This window comes from Rhyacophila brunnea, unplaced genomic scaffold (assembly GCF_057557595.1).
Source record: "Rhyacophila brunnea isolate RB1 unplaced genomic scaffold, BYU_Rbru_1.0 scaffold_15, whole genome shotgun sequence".
NCBI classification, from domain to species: Eukaryota; Metazoa; Arthropoda; class Insecta; order Trichoptera; family Rhyacophilidae; genus Rhyacophila; species Rhyacophila brunnea.
This window is the reverse complement of record NW_028232806.1, coordinates 15,805,767-15,828,790: the sequence shown is the minus strand read 5'-3', so window position 1 is coordinate 15,828,790 and position 23,024 is coordinate 15,805,767.

Here is a 23,024-nt window from a genome sequence, read left to right as displayed (position 1 = left end):
TCCCGGGATTTGGGGATTACAATTTGACAATCCCGGAATTGGTCCCGGGATTGCCATTTTTTTTACATTGTTAATATGAAAAATTTTATATTTACAAATAACATTGATAAAATCGGTCAAATTAAATCTAGTATAATTTATATTATTTAAGACATTTATTGTTAATATTGTATACGTTCAATCTTGGAAATACACACGTTTAATAGAGTAAATAATATTGTAATATAAATAATAATGTGAATTTAATATGATATTGCTGTTTCTGATAGTAAAGACTTCATGAATGGGTTAATGAGATTTAAAATAGTAAAGCAAATCATGGTGTACTTATGGCCTTTCCGCTTCATAAATCTAATTAGTCAGCCAAATATGAAACTGCCATAAAACGTATGAGATCATGATGGAATTACTTTGTTAATAGTGCTAAGCATTGTTTTTTCCAATTTTATAATTTCTCATTTTTATAATTTATGTGAAAAAATAAAATGAATCGGCAACTTACACATGGGTATAAATCAAACTTTATTCAAACTCAGTTTATTTCTAATGTACCCAGTTATTTGTTATTAAAAGTATTTTTTCTGTTATATTATTTTCGTTTTTATTTTATTTTCCATAAAAATTGATAAAAAATCAATCTCGAAAGTTTCGGAATTATGTTTATCAATCCCGGGATTCATAGGCATCGAAAATAGCACGGGATCCCGGGATTGGAATCCCTAGTACTAATCTCTATCCAGAATTTCTAATGTTTTGAAGATATTATACAGTATTATCGTAAAGAAATATTTTTTGTTGGTAAATCATACAAATAAAGTAGAGTAAAATTAATATAATATAAAAAAATACATACAAATATAAAATAAATTAAATTATTGATATATTAGGTTTCCCAAGTATATAAAATACCTCCTCTAGTCCTCTGTATATATCAAAAGTACCTAAAACAGCGATTGCTTTACCCCTTTGGATTACAATAATTATTCGGTGTTTCAGGCACTCAGTTGAACGACACTCATCTGTTTTATCAGTCAAGCGACGACCGATTTCAGTCGAAGTCTTCAAAGCTGATGGTCCCCATGGTCCAAATATCTCGAAACCTAGGGGACAGACGATATAATTAGGTGACAGACAGACATATATTTTGTCTTTGTTAGACTCAGCTTGTTTCGTGATTGCAATTTTTATATGTAGCATTAATATCAAAAGTACTTATTTAACGGTTAGTAATTTACATACTATATATCCGTGGTGATCGACGGGTCCCATGAGAATAAGCAGTGTCAGAAAAATCCTGACATACGAGTAGTTCTCAAATTGATATTATTTGTTTATTTTTTTTAATTTTTTTTTTTATTTTATTTATTAAGGAAAACAAACAGTTACATATTTATTACAGAAATTTAAAATATAATAATAAAAAGTTACTGCAACCAGAAAACTTTCCATATATACATTATAGTTAAGCCTAACAAGATAGAGGGTACAAATAATATAAATATAAAGAAATTACATAAAAGATTACATGAGAAAAATGAGGAAGAATAATGAATAATTAAATGATATACAAAAGATAAAAAAGAAAAATAAAAAAGTAACATAAAAAATAAAAGAATATATGTATTATAAATGTATAAGTAAATACATTATATATCTATTTATACAAAATTTTAGAGATAGCATGTTTAAATGAAACAGGTGAATTATTAAAAGGATCAACGGTGGAGAAATACATATTATAATTTAAACAAGAGCGCCGAATAAAGGAGTTTTGTACATAATTAGAATTAGAACCGCTACGTCTGATATGGTACAAAGTTTGGTTTCGCGTAAATCTTGATGGACAATGGAACCACCCGTTCGAGTAGGTGGATGAATTTATTATTGTTTATACATTACATTATAATATACAGCCCGTTGGCAGTTTCGAAAAATTCTGTCCCAGTAAGAAACGCGGACGGCAAAAATTAAGATCCATTTAGTACGTATATTTTTAGCATACAAATTTTTCACGTACCAATTATTGCAAGTAAAAACTTTTACCTCATTAATATTATTAATATTTATTATGAAAAATACATTTTTTCATCTATGGCATGGGATACTGATTGTAAGCATTTTTTAGCCGTTTCAATAACAAGGCTATCACAAGTAACTGTCACTCAGTATCGCCGTGACTCTGGCTATTTTATATCTTGTATTATTGTCTGTATGTAGGTACCTATATACATTGTAGGTACCTATCAATCTGTCAAATAAACTCGTCATCTCCACCAGCAACTAACTATAAGTCTTCATACTTCACAAATCATCAACACCCACGTACTATATATATATATAAACAAAAACCTAACAAAAAATATCTACTGTGATTTTTACTGACAAATTAATAATTGAGTGATGAATCAAGATTAAAATGAAAAACGGCATTAGCGCTTTTAAATATGAAGTACTTTCAAAAAGTAATAAAATTATAATGCGTGTGTGTGGAAACGCCAAATGTGGAGCGGTCCAGTATTTTGATAAATTTGGTTTAAATCCCGCCTGTCACACCGGCGCCTGTAACATTCAATTATCAATTAATTAAAATTATTCGCAAATTTACGGCGCCCACTTTCACCCAACGCCAGTGTTGCCATTACGGTCTCACGTCAAATAATATTTAGGTACATAATAATAATTATCGTGAATAAATTACTCCTCGACGTTTTGCATATTTTAGAAATAGTCCACTACACCATAGTTTATTAACCGGTGGTCCGCGAAGATTTTTGGGTGGGCCGAAAAAATTTTCTACAGTTCAAAAATAGTTACATTGAAACCCAACATTTGAAGTGGCGTTGTCTTATTTTCCTACAATTGTTTAAAAAATAGAGTAAATATAAATATTTATTATTTTATTCCAATGTTGATGATCCGCAAAATTTTTGATTTTTTTGTGGTCCGCGGATGTAAAAAGGTTAATAAGTATTGCACTACACTACTCTTATTCTGCGTCGCCAGATACACTTGGTAGATATGAAACTTAATGTAGTGTAGTATCACTTCCCTCCATTTTCGAAAGTGGATAGCAAGCTGTCACTTTTATTTTTAGTATGGTTTTTCGTCTGGATTTTAGGACTTGAAGGTGGAAAATTAACACACTGGAATTATGATGGAAACGACGAGTTTATTTGATGTTAATATATACTAGATTACTACATTTTATATAATTTATTTTATACGTAACGCGAGCGAACAGTGTTTTCTGTCTGGTAGCCGGCCACGTTCTCTCGTGCCAAAACAAAACAAAAACGGCCGCTTGCGAACCAACACAATGCGGAGTTCCCCAATATAAAATTTCGCCGGCAACCATGTACAACGTTGCCGGTTTATTAATATTTATTTTCGTAATCAACCCACTGTTTGTTGGTTTGATATCGATTTGGGCCTCTCCAGATTCACAGAGACATCCCCAAATGGGGGACCATTTGGGAATGTAACAGTAGACATGGTAAATAAATACACAGAATATTTTAAAATATTCATATTTTCAGGAGGTACCATGGTGGTCATGGCGGATTTTTGAAAATACAGAATGAATTACTCATGACCCCCACATCCAGTGGGCCCACAGGCCAGAATCTTTGGCAGACCCCCCTACCTATCGCTAAGGTTACAGACAGTGTGATTTACAGTAGCATTTGTCAATGGTGTTCTAGGTAAAATTAATAATATTCAGGTTATTTTTTTTAGTAATTTTTGGTATTTTTTAATACATCCACTTGAATTATGGTTAGTGTTAAGGTTAAGAAAAAGTAATTGTCAAGAAGTATTGACACACAATAATCAAAAATTGCATCCCACAATCACATATTTTTAAATTTCAATGCTCATGAAGTAAAAAAGCGCCGCAGGCGACTTCTTTTACTATTAGAGCAAATTTTTAATGTGTGTCTATCTCATTTATCTGGCCACACCGGTGCCCCTTCTGAGCCTGGGCCCCTAGGATAGGGCCCTGTCAGCTCCCCTTGTGGGGGCCATGGAATTAGTAATTATAATATAAGCAGCGTCATTTTAAATATTTATAAACACTCGTATAGGTTCCGGCTAATTTGAAAGAGTGTATATACGTTTTACTCCATTGAAGCAGGAGGACAGGGTAACTACGAGTTATTTGAATATATTATGAAGTCACGCCCAAACATGGAAAATGCTCAGTGAATGAAGGGCAACCGGACAAAACAGAACAGCCAGGGGAAAAATTAAACATTAATTTTTTTGGAATCTCTTTAGGTTAGGTTAGGTTAAGTCATTATTTCGTTGTACCTGGTCACCCAATCATTTTGAACATAATATTATATTGATTAAGATGAGATATCCTAACACTATATATTATACTGTACGGAAACACTGTATATAATTTGATTTACTATGGCGTGTTGAAAATCTGTGCTATTAAAAATCTGTCACATAATAGAGATACAACTTCAATATTCAATTTATATTTTTCCTGAAAGGTCATAGTTATATTTATCGTTGTTCTTTTTTGTCACTGATTTGTTTTGTCATGTTTTGTTTTGTCATTTTCTGTTTTATCATTTTCTGTTTTATCATTTTCTGTTTTATCATGTTCTGTTTTATCATGTTCTGTTTTGTCATGATCTGTTTTGTCATGTTCTGTTTTGTCACTGTTCTGTTTTGTTCTGTCACTGTTCTGTTTTCATCAAATATCGTGCATGTTATACAAGATTAAGACTTCTGGCGATTATCTTATATGACTTTGAAAATACATCACTTGATAACACCTCACATCTTACGAACAAATACATTTGAAAAAAATACGTACTGGTATCGTGCCAATATGCTTTAACCAATCAAGGTACAGGCCTTCTCATAATTACAATAATAATTAAATTATTTAAACCAGCAGGTCCTAGGTACATGAAATACTTATCAAATTGCGTTAATATTTGACTATCGGTTTTTGTGTTTTAAATCAATTTAATTGCCTTAATTACTAAACGGCGCCGGGTATGTTTAATATATGGAATATTAAATTCTCAAATCTTGTGAATTTATGCGTTTAAGTGCATGAAATAATAATTACATATAATATTATATTAATTATATTTTAGTTTAATTATATTATATTATAATAAGTAAAATAAGGTGTTTAGTTTTATTATTACAAATATATCGGTTTACGTCCGCACTAGTTTAAATACTATTGTTTGCAGTATCCAACTATTGAGCGTAGTTTAGAGGCAGATTGCGCGATTTCGGCGTGGGAAAATGTGAATAAAGTTTTGAAACTCAGCGACCACACACTTACAAATAAAATGTTGACTAAATAGTGCCAGTTTCATGTAACACAATTGCGGTATACGTTTTCAGGATAAGTCTTGCTAATAAACGTATCTTACACAAAAAAATATCGTAATTTGAGATGATCTGGCAACACCGCGGTGTCAAATTTCGGCACTTAACGATGTTTCCGGGGTCCTGTTAATAATTTATTGATTACTTCCTACTTTACATACTTGATTCAATATTACATTTTTTATTTAAAGCATTGTTGCGAAATAATAGTAATACTGAATTGAATAGGTAATCCCCTTTAAATTAATATTCAATATTAAAATCAAAAAGTTTGAGCTTGATTTTATCTTGAATGGATCACAGTATTAACTTTGTGTATTACAACCAGAACTGGAAATTGAACAAGAACTGCACCCTGAGAACTCCTTAATTATGTTGAAATCGGCCCCCATTAAAAATATCGGTATTCTAAAGGTCATTTATCGGGATTGGAATACGTGTATTTCGCAAACCAATATTCCGGAATTTCATCGATACCAAAATACTGGGTTTTTGTTGAAAAAATCCTAATTTACTGAGTTATCCTACATAAGTGGAATAATAATAATAAAAATCCACCACTAGGTACATATTTTTGGTGAAAAAGCTCTTGGATACACTATTTTTTTGACAAGAAGAGCTTAAAAAAGCTCTTGACTTTGTTGGTTTTGGATAAAATTCGACGAAAGCTATAAAATGCTCTCTCTCGACTCGGTTTCAGGACGGAGTTTTCTTTCGTGTTACGCGAAAAGTTGAGTACACTAAGAATCCGTACTATGGACTAAGGAATAAGGACTCCGAAATAATTATTCATTTTCTACCTTCACACAGCTTAAAGGCAATTCCAGCCATATTGTTCTAATTTCAAATTACGATATACTATGAGAAACTAGCGTTAAAATCACAATAAACATCCTTTACAATAAATATTCAAATTTGGACTTATGTTTTTCTGAAAATAACTGTGTCTTATACAATAGGGGCACGCTTTTCAATATGTTTAGTTTCATCACCTCGTGGTGTACATCAGAACTATTACCAAACAGATCGATTTACAGTAAAAAGGAACTTTAGATTGAATCCTTATTCAATTAGATACGTTTAGGTTGACTATATCATGTAGCACGAAGAAAAACCATTGACTTTTACAGAACACACTATTTAATAGAAAATCTCAATATTAAAATGGTTAACTGAATATGCCAACTGAATACGATATCGAGGGCTTGCATTTCAATACTATACTTCGTTTGCAATACAGAAAGAAAAAGTAGGCAGAATTACAAAATAAAAAATTCTCTTTTTATGCAGTTCTCTACCAGCACCCCCCACCTCATATCATGTAACTTGTACGTAAAAAGTTATTGAAAGCATTATGGCCGTGAACATTTGTTAAAGTAACAGATGACAGAATAGCATTGATACCGGATGACATGTTCTTCGTCCACCATTTCATTAAGTAGTATTTTGTACACATTGTTTGAGATGCCTCCGTTATTTGTAGTTAGCAATGTTTTAATAAGATTGAATCAGACAATTTTACATTTAGAATTATTTATACACTTAGTAATTGATTTAAGTTTTGTACTATTTCTATTTGAGTCGTTTCTTGCGACCCAGGTTTCGTTTTTCTACATATTCATTATCTATGCATACTCAACAAGGGTAAATGCACACTATCAATGAATGTTATTAATTTTCGCTTATATAATAAATACATTTATACACTAAAATAAGGGAAATACCTTATTACTTACCGACTGAGCAAATGATCATGTATAAAAACATATTTTGAATATTTGAAGTGTTGGGAAATTAATATAATACAATTATTAGCTAATGGGACTTATCACTAAATATACCTACCTACTAATAAAAAATAAAAACAAATATACAACGTTGACGTACAATTAATAATCAGGTAATAAATCAGTGTCAGAACCGAAATGACAGATTTTAAGAAGGTATATTAGAACAATTACGTATTTAAATTTACGTTTTTTTTTTAATTATATATTTTTTCAATTAAAAATTAAATTCAAATTCCATTCAAGTATCCCTTTGATTAATAGTATTAGTAGTATATTATTAAAATTTAAAAGCACATGTATAACAATTGTAGGGTTAACCGATTCATTGGTGTTTATGTAATTACGAAAAAGTTTGATGTCTATGAGCAGGCGTAGGCGTCTTTAAGTAGGGTCGTTCACGAGGGTCCCTTTATTCTTCAGATTCTCTGTCCATTAGTACGTCAACGATAGAAACAAACATATGTTAATTTGACAACATGTAAAATAACCCTTTGTTTCACATACTCTCATGAGAGGGAATCAATGCTATCTGCAGAACGCATTCCATTAACCCTAATAACATGGTTTATTAGACATTAAATTCTTAGATAATTCCTTTATCTCCCAGTTCCAACGCCGGGCGCCTCCTCGGGATATCAGGCTATAAAGTTCATCCCCCTCTATCCTTTTTTTTATTTTATTGTTCGGCGCGGGAAAAATAATAGTGGGTACGAAAATGGAGATAAATATGCGAGAAATATACTAAAAATAAAACTGGAGATTTACTGACCGGCCTCTCGTATTACTTTTTGTAAACACTAGTTGTTTTTTACTTGAATTAAAAGACTTACTCTGTGAACAGTGGATTCAACTAATATAAGTGAATCGAAGTTAAATATGCGATAGAAAATTGTACGAAACTATTTTAAATATTCTATAAAAGAGTATTAATTATTCCTACATGATCAATTACTATTATATCAATAGGCATTGTTTGAGACAGTAATTTTATTTTATTTAATTATTTAGATTTTGAAAAAAGATAAGTGAAACGAATAGACGTTGCCACGTTGAAAATATAAACAAAATTTGTTTGCCGACACAAAAACATTGTATGGGGGGGGGGGGGTTTCCATACAAGTATCTATAGTAATTTAATATTGATTTTTTAAAGCGGAGGAAAGAGGTGGGATTAAAAAAATCTAGCAGGCACAACTAACTTCCATATTTATCTCGTCACTTCAACCGCGGATCCCCATAATATTTAAACATACGCTGACACCGGACTCGAAACCCACCCAGAATATCCAGGAGTTTCTGTGATTGTTTCACTATTACTATACTACTATCATTGGGCCTCATGGTCTGTTGTATTGTTGAAAACGTCCATCTGAGGCGGACGAAACCGGTCCAGGTATAATTAATAAAAGTGGAATAAAGCACTATAAAAATTTGCGTTCAAATAATAATAAAAATTAAATTAATAATAGTACCTACATATTGTTAAAAGGAAAAAAAATCAAAAAGAAAAAAAGTAAGATAGAAGAAGGATTTCTTCGTAGAGTTGATTTTCAATGAAGCAAGTTAGGTGATTGCATGTAGGACTAAAATCCCTAATTGACGTGTAATTCACAATCTGATTATAAAAAATAATAAAAAAACGTGCAATTCAACCCTTTATCACACTGGATTTTTTCAGTAGGGAGGCTTCCAAATCCGTCAGCACCGCCACGTACCTAAAACCGTGATTACCAACCCTATTTGATGCGAATAATATGTCAAAAAAAGTCCGATTTCAATGTGAATAGTTGACAAATGATAGTTTATTTACCGTTTAATAACGGCGCATATCGTAGTCATTATAAATCCCCCTAGCGATCGCCATTTTGTTGTCATGTATCATTTTTAATAAGCTGTCCCGACCGCTTTGTCTGCCACTGTAAGCGCAACAAATTACTCTATGATATTGCATTATTGCAACACCGAACAACGGAACGGATTGTTTATGGGTTATTACTCATATTACGGAAAAAAGTAAATTACTACCTATATACCTAACTGTATAGTATATAGAACATCAAAGATGTAAAAATATTATCATAATATACCAGAAAAATATATTACCAGTGGGTCTATTCTATACTTATCGACCACTAAAGTGATAAAGTGATATATTTTATCAAACTTAGTGCTAATACTTTGTTACAAACCTACCCTAAGTTTGATAATATTTATTACTTTATCACTTTAGCGGTCGATAAGTATAGAATAGACCCACGGTGTCGTAATTTTCATACGTCTTCCCCTTGTCTCCCTTTCTAACATACGCTGATGGCGTTTACGTAGATGTTCTGTCTTATTGTCAGTGTTCTGGAATTTAGGACCCAATTATTTGTCAGTGAACTGCTACATCAGCCTAACGGAGTCTTCGTAGAGTCACCTGACTTTACTGAGCACGCCATAACTGAACTTCTTCATTAATTTGTTAAGTGTCGACGCTGGTGATGGATGATCGCTCTTCTCCATCTATAATATTTATATTTTTTGATTCATTGTATATGTTGCCTAAGGTTGCAGTAGGTTACTTTACCCTATCCTAATATATCCTAATATATATATAACACACTAATGAGAAGAGCACAAAAACATAAATAGTAATATAAAAAAGTAATACAAAACAAAGCTAATAATTAAAAACGAACGTTATATATGAAAAGATCTTCACATCTTTAGTAAGATGCCACATTTACATATTGGTAGAGTAACAAATCCAAGCTCATAAAGGCCAATAAAAATAGGTATTTAATATAACGAATACAGTATAACCCCTATTTTACGTTTTTTAAGGGATTGAAGAAAAAAAACCTAATTGGAGGGAAAATGTAAAAGGGGGTATTGAAAAAAAGAACATTTAAATTTTATGTTTCTAAAAAAATAACGTTTTATTAAAAAACAACATTCAATTTAAATTTTTATTGGATTTTTTTTTAATTTAAAAAAAAAAATCATGTAAGTATAATATTAGTTTGTTGCATTTTTGTTTATTTATGTAATTCTCTTTCGAGACTATATACACATTTAAAAGTGTCATCTTGAATATCAGCAAAGCTTGTAAAGTAGGTTTTTAAACCCTCGATGAACCTCATTGCTTCTTATTTTGTTGGAATATCAACCTCTTCAATCATTGTCAAGCGCGCGTAACTCGCATATTTTGAATATTTCCGACGTAAATGGCGGGAAAGAAAAACGTAAATGCGGGTATTAAATGTACTGAAATACATCGGGACTGAAAAAATTACACGCAATTGCCGGGAAAACGTGAATTCCGGGCACGTAAAAACGAGGTTATACTGTATTACTTTTGATACTATTGTGAGTTAAGGTTTGTTTACACGGGCTTAGTACTAATTAGTAATCGCAACTCGCACTAATACCGATACGTGTAAACAGGCCAAATACTAATAAAAGTTAGTACCAATTCAAGTGCAAGTGAATAGAAACCCATCATATTTACTAATCCGTACGTATCCTCACCATAACTATACTCGCGTTCGTAACATGTAAACTACTCAACTCTTGCCCGACTAGTTTTTAGTGACAGATAAGAATGCGAGCAGGAGTGTATTTTTTTGTATTTGCTACAGTGTAGTAATAGATACACTTTTACTTGTTAATTCGTATAAGCTTAGCGTTTTAAGTAGCTTAGTGGCCAGTGCGACTAGTCAGTACTAGTGATTCGTATTAAGCCCGTGTAAACAAGCCTTTAGGGTTATTTATTTTAAGAGTCAAGAGGATAAAATAACATAATTTTCGAGAAGAAGGATTCAAAACAATTTTAATCAAGTAACTTCGTTGATTATTTTTGAATTGTTATGTCTTTTATTCATTTTACTGTTTCGTCGTGACACTGGTATTTATTTTGTTTTATTTCGGATGTAAACATGGCAGCGCAGTACTGAAAATCCGAACTGTCCCCAATTATGAAACACCCTTTGTGCTATGCATGATTAATGAATTGTCCCATGTGCGAATATGGGAGCCTTAAATTATAAAAAAAAAATGAATTAAAATTACACTGTTGCGACAACATTGTTTTTAATTGTCCCGTTTGTCTAATGGATTATCATCAAAGCGTAATTATTGTTAATATTTTATGGAGATTGTCGCATTCTCGGTACAAATAAGTCATATTTAAAAAAAAATGTTCTGACAAATATATTATGTGATTATTGCTAAGCCTTTGTGTTTTTAACGAATTAAGTGTTGATTACTGAAGTGCTTATTAATAAAATGAGCGAAATAAAATATTGCAAAACAATATAATTTATTAAAGAAACGAAAAACGCTTAATTTATTGTCCGTGTAGTCGTAGTCGCTGTACTCGCATGTAGAAGACTTCACTTCGTGACTCATTTTCTTCTTCGCAATAAACCAAAAGTTTACTAATAATAATTCTAACATCAGTCCTGATCGTTTTAGACATATTTTTATTATAAAAAGATTCAAATGGCGTAAATTGACCCATCCTTACACCACGGGAGCATAAATGAAATGATCAATTTGGAGACGTTCCTCATTTGAAAACGGAAATGCGATTAGCTGCACTGGAGGACTGACTAGTTAAACGGTATTAATTAACACAACTAAACAACTCACATCATCTCAACTCAACATTCTATAATATATTGAACATACATAATTTGAAAACAACTCATGCATATAACCTAGAAAAAATCTTTTTTTTTTAGAAAAAAAGGAACATGTCACACGCTGCAGAACGCAATTTTTGTTAAGTGTAAGGTGTAAAAACTACTTGTTAATTTCATTGTAATCAAATAGGATGCACGTCGATAAATTGGTAAAACACAGTGGTGCAAATTTTGTGAATGCAGGTTCGAGTTCCGTCGGGCGTGGTTATTTTCTAGTTGGTAGATATCTAAAGTGTTTTCAACTTATCTATGGTCATTTAGCTACCAGTTAAAATGTATATAGATACCTACCTAAGTATAAAAAAACTATTTACACAATCATCACTTTCATAAATTATATCACTAGAGCCCTTTGCGGGTCTTGGCTTCCTTCAAAAACTTCGGTGTAAACGGTGTAACCATGCATACTTCAAGACATAATGCATTGAAAGAACTTTTAATGAATGCTATTTACTTTATATTACAACTACATAATATAAAAAATACTTAGAAAGACTAACCAGACATTTTGGACTATTAGATATACCTAGTGTAAAATCTGCTTGAAATCTCTTCATTTCTTCAATATCTAATATCGGTATATTAATTCGTTGTATCCGATTTTAGACCGTGAACATTATTTTTAATACATAGCTGATTGTATTGTTTGTCATTATAAAAAAATTGGCTACTCAAAACTAGATGACAGTGGCAGCACAAAAATAACAGCGGGTGGTTTCACTGAGAAACCACTAAGCAACAAAGGGTTAAATCTCCTGTGGCGTAGTCCAACCATCTCATTTTTGGTCGTCCAGGCCTTTTCTTGTCCTGGAGGGTTACATAAATAGATGCCTTGCTGGTATATTCTCCGGCATTATATTATGCACGTGGCCGATCCAGCGTAGTCTCTGCATATTTTGTCTACAGCCTACATGAACCAAATGAAACAAAAATATTCAATTATTATAGTCAGTAGTAAAAATGAGCAATTTCATATATCGGAACATAATATTAATTTAAAGTTTTCAGAAACATTATGTTCATAACTATCAAAATTAACAAAATTTGTTAGACCAAAAATTATTTTGCCAGGAACTTATTGCCAGTGTGGAAACGGCATAATACTGATTTTACGAAACGATGTTCTACACAGGACATTTTCCTATATTATCTGAACGGTAATGATATTATGGTTACAAGTTTAGTTATAATTAAAGTGGATTTTGTAGTATTTGATTATTAAATACAACGTTTTTATGCAGAGTGAAATATATTTTTAAATTGTTTGCAGAATTTATTTGATTAGAAGGATTTTAAAAATGTACGATTTAGCATTGTAATCTTTTCCACAACATGTTATTTATATTATAACAATGTAATGAATTTATTTAGATGTTATTTTATATTAATATATATTGTTAAAAAAATAAAAATCATCATAGCGAAAATAAAAAGAAAATAACTATTTGTAAACGAACTATACATATTTTCTTTATTCCCATATTTATTTTCCATTGATAGAGCCAGCAAAAAATATTTTAATCGTATTTTAAAACATGCAAGATGAAATAGGCCAGATGATTATTTTTATTAAAAGTAGATTTTTTATTATTAATTGAATTAGCGTTGACGTGGTAGAACTTCATTATAATAGTTTTGAAGAAAAATTAATTTTGTTGATTCTACTTTAATGAGTTATTTACGTTACGATCGATAATTATTGTCGATCATTCCCAAGACGAGTTTATAGCCTGTAACAGCTGTTAACGTGAATAACTCAATAAAGTCGAATTAACAAAAGCAGATTTGTTTCAAAACCATCATGGACATTTTTTTAAAATGGTTCTAAAATCCTATGTGGATCAAGCCACCTGTTCAACATAATATTAAGTCCGTGCTCTGGGTACAAACACACATTGAAAAACAACATGCGAATTTGCCATATTCGGAATTCTAACCCGGGACCCACGACTTAATAAGCTGACCTCTTACTGCTCGGCTAACGCAAGCGAACAGTATATTAAACCATTACTGTCACGATAATAATTTATTTTAATTGTTATGTGAAGCAACTCCTAGAGGCAACGACCTAAACATTGGCATCATTCGTACTTCTACCGTGCGTGTTCTAAACACACCTACACAACATTTTATTTTATTTTAATTATCAAACTGATTTCTGATACATATTTACACCCCGCAGGAATCGAACCTTCATCTCTCGGGTATGGCGCACACGCACATAGTCCAATATGCTAAAGGAGTCATACTTAATTGCGACAAATTTTAAGTATTGGCCTTTTAATACTAACTGAAGCGCTTCCCAAATTGGGCTACGATTTGGCAATCGGCTTTTGTATTTTAAATCAAAGTAGGTATTACTTTAATTACTAACTAACGTCGCGGATTACTCCAAGATTTTTTGTTTGCATCTTAAGTGAATTTGATAATAATTTTTAATGTAACATTCTAATTATTGAACATTGTTAGTTATATAGCATAGTTAAGTGTGTCACTTCAGCAAACAAATTAGTAAGTTAAAATTTAATAAAACGTATTGGTCTAGCCAACTGCCAGTTAAAATAAATCTCTAAAAACTTTGTTGGTTTTAACGAATTCATTAATGGTATCTTAATCAGTGGTGCACTTGGTGCGTCTAATGAACATTTAATTTTATTGGGGCGTCAAAGCCAGGCGTTCGCAGCGAACGGAAGGCGAGCGAGTGGATGCAAAAAAGAATGGCGTGCGATAGTAATTTATATGCAGACATTTTGGATTCGGTCCAAACTTGTTAACAATATCGCGGCTTGCATGAAACAATGCGGATCGGCAGTGCCAGAATCGTATTGGGTTACATTGAAAATTCACAATTAAAAAAATATATATTATAAATAACAGTAGGTATCTACATAATTGCCGCATGTTAGCGAATGATCTAATTGTGAATAACAAGAAGAATTTTGCTTCATCAATATTCGGCTTCTTGTTGGAGCTTAGATGCCATGGCGATAATAATTATCATCCTCTCCAGAGATGATGTGGCTAATTTTACGGTAATTTCGTAATTTTGCATCGTGGCTTTTAAAGTACTGCCCTTCGGTAGACTTAAGCTCGTAGTATAAATCCGGCGATTGCGACATGCACAGCTGACAGAGATGTCGTGTCTCTCTTGAAACTATGACGTGTTACCTGTCGCTGTCGTACAGCATGGTCATCGGGTTCGAAGGCCTTACCTTTGAACGCTGGCTTTTTCTATTTTTATTCATTCATTTATTTTTAAATTCTTTACCAAATACAACCATGGAATTTTAGTATGCTGATTATATTGACCGGCATAGTAGGTAGTGTTACGAATCGACTGTTATGAAAAAAATCATCAGCAACTATGTTTCACGAATTTCATTGCTAAATATTTCGTGGCGTTTCTGTATCTACACTGCATCTATTTATTTACTATATCTATGAACCAGTGTCAAATGGATACATGCAAATAAAATAATATTTAATTTTTTTATATACACCGTCATCCACTATCGTTCATAGAAACCTGTCATCAAATCTTTATTATTTTTCACCCATTAGAATGTGTTGCCCGACGTGAAGTATAAGTTTCCGACCTCTATATAACGACATTGCTTCTTACTGTTATGCAGAGGCATAAATACGTGACTTTGGTTATGTCAAACATAAAAATAGTGAACTAGTATACATAATATTCTACACGTCTGTCCCAGAATTCTTTCTACGCCGCGCAGATAATGAAATATAGCCATGCACAGAATTCTCTACGTATCAATATGACAAAATAAATACCTACGCAATAAAACATCCCTCCAAACGTATGCGAATAATTTATGATACTTCTGTCTAAGTGTGAAAATTAAGGGTATTTTATTTTAACAAATTAATAAATAGGAATTTTAGAAAAAATATTGATTTTGCAAAAAAAAATGTTGAAGTTTTGCGCGCAGAAATATTTTATTCTGGCCAGTAAGTACACAAATAGAAGGAAGATTGGAGTTTTTGTGCATCTATGTTGAAGGCCAATTATTTGGCCATAACTGCGGTCATGTCATCAACCGACAATTTATCTATCGCTAGAAGAATTGGAAGGTGATGTAGGTAGATGTGACTTTGTTTTAATTTTAATAACTTGTTACAAAAGACACCCGGTTCACGTGTAAATGTGGTTTTAAGCGCCGTTTAATAATATACGTAAAATGAAACATAGTGAATAGGTACTTATGTAGATTATTTAAATCAGAAATAATGACCCAAATCCGTCTCTGTGTGGGCGGCGTGAGATTCCGAGCGACGATGCGACACTGTAATTAATCCAGGACAGCAATTAACGACTGTCTGAAATGCAAACAACCCAAAGGCTACGAGATGCGAAGTGCTGGTCATGGGTGCTTTTCAGGACGGAAAATCGGGATACAGCAATAACAAAAAAAAAATGATTTATATTTTTTTTATAGTAGGTAACATTTTTGACACTTTTCCAAGGATTATTGTTGATGATCATCTTCTCAGTTACATAGTGGAATACTATTCACGCATATTCTTCTTCTTCTTCTTCTTTCCCCTGACACGATTCAGCGTTGGGTCATAGGGCAAGCACAAGTTTACGCCACTTCCCTCGATCTATCGCCAACTCTTGCACCTCCCGCCATTCCAGACCTGCAGCGCGTAGATCGCTTTTGTAGCACCGCTGCAAGGTGAGGGAGGCCGGTCACGATAGCGGAACCCTTGAGGCTGTGCCAATAGGGTACGAAGTGTGGCACTCTTTGGCGGCATCCGGAATCATGTGCGAGCCACGTAAAACGTCTCTTCGTGATTATGTCAATCACCGAAGGCTGCTGTGTCTGTTCACGAACTCGGGTTTTTGTAACGCGGTGGTATCAATGTACCCCTAAGATTCGGCGGAGACATCGATTCTCAAAGCTCAAAAGCCGAGACCTTTGAACCTTAGTAAGATGCCATGTCTCACAGCCATATCTAATTTATCATATATAATCGGGATCATATATAATGGAATCGTTTTATTTTATTGACATACAACTATTACTAACTACTGATTTTTTGGTAAAACCGATAAATTTTAAATTCCGGTAACGAAAAATATATTTGCATTTAAAATTTATTTCAAGCACGATTTAACTTATTCTTGATATTCAACGAGGACACATGTATCTAATTAAATAAAAAAAAACTGTAAAAACATTAGTTAACTTCATCGTAATTATATAGAACAGTTATAGCTTAGTGATCACTGGTCTGGTATAATATGTTTGCGAATCCCGGGATGTGGTGTCGTATTTTATCAATAAGATGTTTTCTAGTTGTTATATATTTCTCAGAAGTGTTTTCAAATTATAAAATTATCAATAAAATAATGTTACATTCTTAAATCTTGTGAATTATTCGTTGAAGAAAGAAACGGTTATTATCTTAGCCGTGTTCGCTAATTAAGTCTATATTTTCTTTGCAGTAAATTAAATTTTTGAACTTTTATTCGGACCCAGATCTTTCATTCAAGCTTTTAAACACCGAAATACATATTTAATGGTTTTTGCATAATAATTACAAGTAAAATTTGGAATAGTATGATATATTAATATTACAATAATCAATAGCATTAATCTCAGAGACTTGGCTGAGGTCTGAATGAGACTATCTGAAATTCAATGATTACACGATGCATCGAAAAGACAGAGGGGATGGATACGGAGGAGTAGCGGTACTGGTGCATAAAACACTGGCGTCGAAAGAAGAAAGAAAGAAAAACGGAAGAGCTAGGCAAAATTGTAAAGCTATTTAACAGAATAGGAGTGAGGACCTGATCGACGGATCCCCTTCTAGAAGAGAAGAGGCGATATGACAGCGAGTCGCAGTCAAAGCCTCGGTAAAATCACAAAAAAAAAATATTACAATAATTGTAGCGTCAGCAACGGACGAGTTGGGCTAATATTGATTTTATTTAATATACCTACAATAAATTTGAGGATGTCATATTTTTGTTTGAAAAAACGGTCCAACCTTTTTTCCAGGATTTTTTCTTATAAGTATGTAAGTACTACTGTTTTTTTTTAAATTATGTATCTTGAAGAATGTTACATTTCTATTTTTTGTCGATATACATTGAGAAAAAAAAATAATTTTATTAGTGATTTAGTGATTGACACCACCGCAATATATATACCTGATCTGAACACCGTCAGTAACTGTGTGTTAAAACTTCGTGGTTGCGGCTAACCCTCCTTTATTTGGCAGCGATGCTACAAAGTTGAACTTCGTTGAGTATGATAAGTTACATTGACAAGGAAAGAGTGTATGACCTTGTAATTGGTCTATTATCAGAAGGTGGGGTGTGACAAGGTTAAATAAGTATATAAGTACATGTAGTATTTTGAAATGAAAGTGTAACGTGGCTGTGTTCTCTTTCCACCTTTCTGTAACTATTCGTCTCCTTTGGGACTTATCACTGAGCTTTGGGTTGAAACGGTTCATCAAAGCCGCTTTACATGTAAATGAAACCCGTGTTACACTTCAATATTTTATGAATACACAAAGTCATTCCCGGGAGACATTGAACGGTTACAAGAACGGGTTTTAACATGGTTCAAGGAACTCTTTTGGGCATTACCAAAATTCTTCTTGCGTTAAATGATATTACCCCTCCCTTCTGACTACAAAGTTACCCAAAACAAGCTTATTACTCATCAAGGTCAAAGCATCAGTAAAAGAGACTTATTCGAATTTTTCTATTTGGGGAAATTTATCCCTGTTCTCCGACCTCTAGTCTGAAATAAGCTTTCATAAAAAAGCTTACGAGTTAGGTAAGATTGAATAAAATACGTAAAACATTTATCCAGATTGACCCATAATGATAGTTTGCTTGCCTAATAATAATTAATAAAGTTCATTTGAATTGGTCAAATTGATTCCGCCAGTGGTTGAGACAAATGAACGTTCTAACATTGATATAGTGCATCTTTACTTTGACGTCATATTGAGAGTATGGCGATTTGAACTCATTGATATTCTAATATTTAAAATAACGAAAAATTATTTACTTATATATTTTTTCTTTCAATATGCACAGTAGCAATCGTTTCAGATTCACTGTGATTAAAGAAGGTGTGGTTTCGCGCTTGTAAGTAACAAATACATCGACGGATACATACTCTACACCGTAGAGTAAGCCATGATGGTTATATCAGTAAAAAGCAAACAAGAATTTTCGTTGCAAAGATGATGATATGGGTCTCCAGAGTATGGAGTTTTTTTTCATTTGTGACATTCTGAATTTAAACATTTAAAAAAAACAGGACAATAAATGGAGTCAGTCGGAAATCACCTATTAATCCACATAAAATTAGTAAAGCAATATAATGTAGTAGAAACCTATCATAGTTTCGGACGCAGTGGTGATCTGTGGAACCACAAAATATCTCTCACTCTTTCATGTACCAGACCCATCTAAATATTTAAAACGTCATGTTACTGTGGACAAATTGAATATAGTTTTGTTCTTATAAACCGATATATACCTCGTTATGTATAGATATTATTTATATTTTATTTAACAACTCAAAATGTAAATGTCTATAAAATTTCTTCAAAATATCCATATAAGTATTTAACCTCATTATTAAAACACTTTTGTGAAGCGTTATACTGGGATGTGTAAGTACAATAAACATACTACACACGAGTAAAGTTCGATAGTTTTGATAGATAATAATATGACATAGTTAGAGCGACGCAGAGCGATAGAAACGATGTAATAGGCTTCATTCAAGAGCAATCGGAAATAATAACGCTAACAATAATTTAGTTTAGCCTAATATGTAATTCGTGCGCAGTAGAAGAAATCGCAATCTGCGCAATTTCAAGATTAAATATCCACATAGCATATTAATTTTATTAGGAAATATGTTTTGGAATAACTGGTATCAGTATGAGTTATTGTTGACTAAAAATAATACAATAATGTAACCTCCAGAGCCATGTGAATTTAAAAGGATTCCAGGTCATCAGGACTCGGAATCAAGGGTGCTGGTTCCAGCTCTGATATACACATCGACTCCCGCTTCTATCACTTAAATTACATAAATATAGCGCTTTGAAATCGCAGCCATTTTAATATGTTAATTATTGAATATACGAGTAGTATTGTATTGAAAATGTCCGATAATGGTACAGGAGTTGAACTAACTTCAAAGTTGACTTCTTGCACCAGAATCCTGCTGAGTTTATTACGTAAAGATGCGGCAGATGTTGATAGAGGGAACAATCTAGATTGTAGAATGCAGAACTTTACTTGTATCTGCTTATTAGCCTCAACATGGCTTACTATTTGAATACCGCAGGAGCAATTTAACTGCATATATATAATTAAGGTAGGTTTAACAATTTCGTTACCTATATTGAGATATTTTAATTAATTAAAAACTTAATTTTGCGTTCAGATAATACTACCATCTACACATTTCTAATAATATGTGTATAACTATAGCATAAAATAGTGGTTTTCGTTTCACGTAAAATATGTATCAAAAAATATACTTCCGATTCGAGACCATTTTTATCGTTTCTGAGCTACAAATCGACGTCACCATATTATGAAAATGAGGCGTAAAAGATTTATTTCTTCTTTTTCTTTTGACTATGTCTGATCCTAATATGGGCCTCTTTTCACAATTTTTGCAGTATGATGACAGTTAATTTGTGAAGGTTAGGTATTATTTATTTTGTTATACCAAATGACGAATAATGAGAGAAGACCACGTGCAATGATAATTGTGACGTTAAATATACTTGAATGAATAGTTATCAGCCGTTTGCTTAATCAATTGAGTCGAGGTTTTGGATCAAACACAGACAGTAACAAAAAAAAGTGTGAAATTTATCCAGTTGCAAGAGTCCGACACGCTATCCACGGTGTATATTACCTATTCTACTGCGGGCACTTAATACATACATCAGACTATATGTTTTTATTTACAGTAAAACGGGGTGAACTGGAACGTTTTCAGATTTAATATTCAATTTAAACCCTATGCTGGATGAACGAAAAGCTAAATTTACCTGCCAAAAGTTGTGTTTGCAATTCAGCAGTATGGTTTGGTGAATTGGAATACTCATTATTCCCTCACCATGAATATTTTTTCAAAATTACAGTTTTTCCCATTTGCCAGTGAAATGGGGTTGACAGGAGCGGGATGGGAAAACTGCAAATTTTAATAGAAACATGATTAAATAAAGAAACATTTATTTAGAAAAAAAAATGTATAATTTTTTTAATCAGTGGATTAGTTGGAACAAAATTAGTTACCTAATTAATTGCGCTGAGTTCATTCATGGCCTAGACACGTTAGATAAAGTTTTATCAAATATGCAAAACATTCCGATTCAACAAACTTTTTCACGTCTGATGAATAACAAACTGTCATGTTCTCTATCCTATCGGAGTTTCCATAATGCAGAAAAATAATTTATCTGTCAAATAGCATACATATTATTGGAATGCATTTTAACTCTGACTCTTTTCCCCGAGAACTGTTCCTATTCACACCGTCATTCCTATTTATCCCGTTTTACAGTGAATCATTTGATTAGCACCAGTTCTTTATTAATTTAAATCATATGTGGTGAAAGTCCTGAATTTGGCACAACGTTTTATTATTAAATAACTAAATAAAATCAGCCAAGGCATTTAAGTCCCTAAAGCCTTTACTAATTTCGTCATTAATATAGTAACACTTGACTTAACTTCTATTGTATGAGCTTCATATTTAACCAACGCTATAGAAGCAAAGTATGATTTTCTAATTAGCAGATGTAATTTCGTCGCTATGGTAATGGTTTTATCCTGCAGTTTATTCCCGACATAAAGTTGCCAATATTGACAATAATATCCGAGCAATAAAATCATTATTGACGAGCAATAACATTCAGTTATTTGGAGGGCCATAAAAAGTCTGGCGATTGGATTTGTGATTTGTCATATTTTGCCTCGAACAAAAAATCTGTGCCAAACATAAAGATGGATTAAATTGTTTTTGTGGTGGCACTAAAAGAACACAGAAGTTCTCAAAGATATCAACCAATAAAACATTATTTTTATTAAAATTTGACGTAGGAATATTATGAATCTTAGAATTATTTTTTTTATATAATTTTGTATTTAATATTTTGGGGTCAGTCTTTTTCATTTTTATAATATAGCGATGATGAGTCCCAATCGATTTATTCATACCAGAACGCTTGGGATTGTATTAATCATTACTCGACGTTCGAGGAACTAGGAACCAAGAAAAATCTTTTTGGAAAAAGTAATCGAATATGCATCTCTCGGGTTTCCCGCACACGCACATACTAAAAGTACCATAACGACAAATTTTTAACTAATGGCTTTTATAGTACTCTCTGAATCGGTTTTCAAATTGAGCTACTGTTGGCCATCGGCCTTTGTATTTTAAATCAAAGTAGGTATCTATTACTTTAATTACGAACCGTAGGTAAGTCACATAATAAATTATGTGGTTTTAGAAGATTTCAGATTTTAGAAGAAGATTTCAAAAAGTTTTTTGTCTTCAAAATTGTCACATCGAAGGTTTTAACATCAATTAAATTATTTCTATTTTTAAACATTTATGAGAATTATTTTAAAAATCGAATTTTATTGATGTTGGCTTTTTTATCCCAACGGCGACAATATTATGACCTATGACAATGACGTTTTTTACGTCCAATGAAAAAAAACGATTTTTTGTTCCTTACAAAGTTTGCGTCGCAAAACGTTATAAACCGAGCGTAGTGCAAAAGTTTCCCGCGGCCAAAAATCTTAAAAGCTCGTTAGTTTTTTGAGCGGCGGTATCGAGTGGCGAGTGTCGAATATCGAGTCCCCACTTGGCGATTGTTTGCGAAAGATATGTCGCGGAACTTTCAAGGGGTAAGTGTTTCAAAAGTTGTTTGACGCCAGTGGAAACTTGCCAAAGTCGCCAAACTGCGTGTAGAGCACTCAATCTTTTACGAAATATGTACATTAAAAAAATGAAAAATTCTCGATTCACGATTTTCATGTCTCTTGACTTTCACACATGAAATATGTCTAACATAATATCGTATCAATCACTAAAGAATGAGAACTATATCATAATTGATGTGAATTAATCATCTCATTTTTAAGCCATAGGTC